General features: G+C 40.7%; 1 pseudogene; it reads left to right on the forward strand.

Annotated features, from left to right (window-relative positions):
• LOC147034744 (uncharacterized) lies at positions 1-4,814 on the forward strand (annotated as a pseudogene).
• The last annotated feature ends 873 nt before the right edge of the window (positions 4,815-5,687 follow it).

The following is a 5,687-nucleotide window of genomic DNA, read 5'->3' on the forward strand; positions in this document are numbered from 1 at the left end:
ATGTGCCAACTTCAGAAGACAAGCCCAGAGTTGTATGCTCACTTTGTTGGGGGTCGATTTTCAGTTCAGCTAAGCAGCTTCAATCAATTTGGTCGAATAGCAGTGGATCAAACAACTGAAGAGACTGTCAATAAGGACACCCAGACTGCAGGAGGAACATGTGGCTTCAGCCTGAAACCAGGAACTGTTGCCAGGTATTATCTTACAGCTGAACATCGAGCTATGGCATCGAGGCAACTGCGTGAACATGTATCTGCTAGATGTGGAGGACTTAGTCAAACAGATTTACAGCATTCACAAATCAAGCGAGATGAGTCTGATGTTACATCAATGATGTTGATCTGTTGGAGAACAGTTGGTCAAATCCTTTTCATCAGGATCCATCAGATCTCATTAACCTGTCCACTGGAGCAGAGGCCACTCCTGAAATATCTAATGACATTTTCAAGGTCCAGGAGAAAGGAGAAGAAGCCTACCAGAATTTCAGGGTGCAGAGACTTGAGAAGGGTGATGGGTTCTATGACACACTGAAAAAACTTATGCTGAAAATGTTTTCTTCAGTGAATAAGAAGCCAGTGAAAGGATCAACTCAAGAAGTAATCTTGAGAGCTGATAGGAGATTGTTTGGCAACATGATCCTCATTGCCCAGAACAGAAAACTAGATATGTGCAAAGTTTTGTGTCACCCTCTTGGTCTTCTACCATGGGCACTTGCAAATTGTGATGGTACAGTGAAGAAAACCAATAAAGCTGTCATCGCAAAGCATCTGGAGACAAAAGTATCAGCCACTGAAGAACTTCCTCAACCAAATGCTACACTGATTGATGCAATGGGGCTCATTCAGAAGATGCATGGAGAGAATCACACCTTTGCTGAGCTGTCTGATTGTGTTTTAGTACAGATACTCCATACCAGCCATGGAAGTAGTAGAACTGATGTAGTATTTGATGTGTACAGAGAGCACTCAATCAAATCTGCTGAACGTGTCAACGTGTTCACTAGGGTGTTCCAAAAAAATGAAAGTTTGATTTTTGCTGCTCCCTGATTTTGCCTTTGTTCCAATACCCCATAAGAATTTATAGGTCAAAAATGAACAAAATTCCATGATATTTAGGGGTTCCTCAAGTTGGCACAATTATGTCCATTATGGAGAGGGCATTTTGCACTGCAATGTCAAAAAGCTCATCTCGGTCTCCTTGGAAAAACTATTCTTTCATCCGATATGACTGCTGTGGTTTTTGAAAATATCAAACAACCATATTAATTGTGAAGTGTACTGCGTTGTGCACATTCGACGGCAAGTTGTCAGTTAGAGTTTGGCAAATTTCAACAATATTGTGCCAACTTGAGGAACCCCTAAACATCCCCCAATCTGTTTCATATTTTATGGGTATGTTTTTACTATCAAATGGAACGAAGGCACACCCAGGGAGAATGAATATTCATACTTTTATTTTTTTTACCCCTATTATGAAGCACCCTAGTGTTCACAGGAAGGAATAACCTTTAGTCAGATACAACCAGGACATAAAATAAAAAAATGGAGAAGCTTATTGGCCTGTGCGGAGAGTAAGAACCACCTGATACAGTTTCTAGTGGACAGCTGGAAAGATCCCAAGCGAAGACAACAACTTAAGGCCCGGTCACACCTTGACGTTTTAGCCAACGTATGCCGATTTTTGAATATTTTTTCTAAAACGCTGGCACACGTTGAATACATTATGGGTAAGTTTTGATACCATTGAGAGCACGCTGAAAAACACTGCCATACGTCGTTGTACGTTGGCGTTAAACGTTGTACTTTTTGGTTGTCCTCAAATTTTTTCATGCTTGAAATTTCACGACGTATGCCGGCGTATGACTCATACGTTCCGCTACGCTGGCCACAAGTTGTATGCACGGTCTGCGATTGTTGACAGACGTCAACACATGCTACTTGTAAGTTAATCATAAGTTGAGACACGCCGAGGTAATGTTTAGCGTACCCGAAACTTATTTCTAACCTATGATTAACGTGTTGTTGGCACGTTACGCGATCGTTGCCACACATCGACAGACGTTACTTTTAAGTTACTCATAGGCTGAAAGACGTCGGTATAATGGATCGTCCTTGCTTCAGCGTCCACGGCCACAGCCAGGACACTTATTTGCAGCATTCTTCAAACTTTTCTTCGGCATGACGAGGATGTTCACACTTCGATGTCTAGCTTGGCTATGATTCCAATTGTCCATCAGCAGCGTCTATTTAAAATAGTCGAGTTTGAGCGTTTTAACACGTTCAGAAGAAACGCTTCAAATTTCCAAACCCCAGCGTCAAAAAACAAAGGCGAGTGAAAGCAATTTAAATCGTTCATTGTAAACAATGAAAATAGTTGAGTGGTACCGTTTAAAAGTCGTTGAGTGTAAAAAAAATCCAAGTGTTGAGCGCAAGCGTCTACTTTCAATAGTGGAGATGCAGCCATTTAAATCGTTGAGTGGCAGCCTATGAATAGCAAACCCTACATCACCGCCAAAGATAAACTGCCGCACGATATGGATAAGTTAGGCTATCGTTGGGCATAGTTTGTGAACGCCGGCTTCACGATAATTATTCATTGGTATATCGTATCTATAAGTAATCAAAGCGCTCTATGCACATTATTAGTTCATTGTGCATTTGTCCAACCCGTTATGAATAGACCTATATCGTAAAAACAAGCTATAGCTCATTGTTGAAAAAGCCCCATAAAAAATTAGCCGCGAAGAACTTCGAACAATGGTGAAAAGATGTCTCCTACCCGTGGACACGCGGACGCAAGGACGATCCATCATAACCCACACCCTCCCCCTCACACTCACACTCACCTACTACTGCCAACATGAACAAACTACTACTAATACTAATACTGATACTGATACTGATACTGTTACTGCTGACATGGACATCGACTCAAAAAGGACTCGAAAACACTGTTGGGTTCCCCTTTTATGAGCAGCATTTTTATATACCAATTCCCAAAACCGCTGGGAACACGTCTTTATATGGCAGTTGTAAGCTAGAAACACGTTAATTTATTTTTTTGTCGACCGGAAGACGTCATTGGAATACGTCTACATACGTCGATGTGTGTTGGGACTATGTAAAGAATTGGTTCAAAGCACGTCAAACATAAGTTAGAAATAAGTTTCGCGTAAAAAAGACATTACCGCGACGTGTTTCGACTTATGAGTAGCTTATAAGTAGCGTTTGTGGACGTGTGTAAGCGTCTACATATCGTGTGTAAAACTTATCCCCATCGCATGCGGAACGTGTGTCATACGCCGAGTAGGTCGTAAAATTTTGAACATGTTTAAAATTTCTTGACGTACTCTACTTACTACGACGTATGATAGCGTACTTTAGCGTTCTACTCACGTATACCAAACTTACTCATACCGTATTTGACGTGCCCCAACGTTTTAGACACATTTTCTTAGGTCGGCATACGCTGGCAAGATCGCCAAGGTGTGACCGCGATGTTGACACTTCCATTTCTACGGCAGTTATGATTCGAATCGTTGTGCGTCAGCCTTTTAATAGGCTACGTCACGACATCGTCGGCGATGCGTGCAACGCGCTATGCCTAAGTTACACTATCGTTGGGCATCGGTTGTGTAGGCTGACAACAGGTTCAGCATTCGTTGGTATAAGTTATCTATAACACAACGAAACGTTCTGTGTCCATTACTAATATGTTATACATAAGACCAAGTCGCTATGAATACGTCCGAATCTTTAAAAAAAAACATCAAAAGTTCAACGTCAGCCAGCGTTTTACATACATTTTAATACGTTGCCATCGCTGGCTAAAACGTCAAGGTGTGACCGGGCCTTTAGTAACAAAACAATGTTTGTCACATGTGGTGAAAAATGTATCAAGTTCACCCAAGAGAGCCATGAGGAGACAGAAGCTCTTAAATCAGACCAAGAGGAGGCAGACACTCGGCTCTTATTACATGCCAAGAATGCTTCAGTGAGTTATCCTGCATTACTCATAATAGTAGATGACACAGATGTGTTCGTCATTGCTCTTGGTCTGTGCAGGCAAATCAATAGTGAAATGTTTATAAGGCGTGGAAACAAAACTCGTCTTAGGCTTGTCAACATCTCACGATTAGCCACTGCACTTGGAGATGAAGTGTGCACTGCACTGTTAGGACTTCACCCTTGGACTGGCTGTGACACAGTGAGTGCACTGGCAGGACAGGGAAAGTTCAAAGGACTGAAACTCATCACCCAAATGAGAAGTACAGGGATGCATTTACTTCACTAGGAAGCCAATGGGATTTGTCTTCAGAAGTGTTTAATACCATTCAAGAGTTCACTTGCAAGCTGTACAGCAGAAATTCCAAAGTGCATGAAGTAAATGAACTGAGGTATGACATTTTCCGTTGCCACAGAGGGGAAATTGACTCTGCCCAGCTGCCAGCATGTGAAAATACCCTCCTCCAACACACACACCGGGCAAACTACCGGACTGCAATATGGAGGAGGAGCTTAGACAATTCCCCTGCCATTCCAGATCCTACAGAGGGTCATGGTTGGGCCAAATGTCAGGACGGATCTCTCATGATCAACTGGATGACCACTTCACCAGCACCTGAAATGGTCATAGATCTCATTTCATGCAGATGCACTCGAGCATGCCGACCATCACAATGCACATGCATGTTGAATGGAATCAGGTGTACAGCAGCATGTGAGCTTATGAAATGTGCTAATATGGTTGATGAAGACAGTGATGACCACTACCAGGATGCAGCAGATATGTGTGACAGTGAAGACGATGACTAATAGCAATCTCACATACGTGTACTTTCTATTCTGACAATATGCTGTTTAGCATTCATATAATAAACTAATTTCATGCAAGAAAATAACTGATAAAAATCAATTAGAATTATTCTTACTTTCTATGAAACGATGATACAGTCTATATCATATTATTCAGATGTACAATATGTGGTGAAACGTAATCAAAATATAAAACAGCTGATACTGCAAAAGTGGTAGCTTGTTCATATTTTTATATAGACCTGTTCAGCAGGGGAAAACGTAAAGGTATCATCATTGACCCTGTGAACATATCCAAAAAGGTGTAAGAAATGCTTACCGATATAAGTTACATCTTATATGAGCATCTTGAACAGAAATTACACTGATATTATTGGACAAACGTAATGACTAACACTGCAATTAGCCGTTATACTTGATTCAATTCTTAGTTATATAAAGTGAAACAATGGTATAATTCGGACTTTATATCACTAATATCAATGTTTAATAACCAAGTCATGCATAAATACCCTGAAATAAGTAAACTTTGATGTATATGGTGATTATAGGTGAAAAAATGTGGAAAAAAATGAAAAAAAAAACGTGACTTTTTCACATTTGTGTTCATAAATAAAAAAAGTAATTAACATTACTGAACAAAATACACACCAAAAGATGCAGAATTTTATGCTGAATCATATGAATGTGACATCATGTGTTTATGTTAAGCCATTGCGGAGATATGGCCAATTTACTGACATATATCAAGGTCATTGAAAAGTGGTGGCCATTTTTTAAGATGGCCGCCAAAATACCATTAAGCTGGGCATGAGAAGCGTCCATCACACGATGCCATACTCTACAGACATCAAGGTAACTGAAAAGCATAGT

This window comes from Eptatretus burgeri, chromosome 1 (genome assembly GCF_056783735.1).
Source record: "Eptatretus burgeri isolate ZD-2024b chromosome 1, Ebu_testis_v1, whole genome shotgun sequence".
In the NCBI taxonomy this organism is placed as follows: domain Eukaryota; kingdom Metazoa; phylum Chordata; class Myxini; order Myxiniformes; family Myxinidae; genus Eptatretus; species Eptatretus burgeri.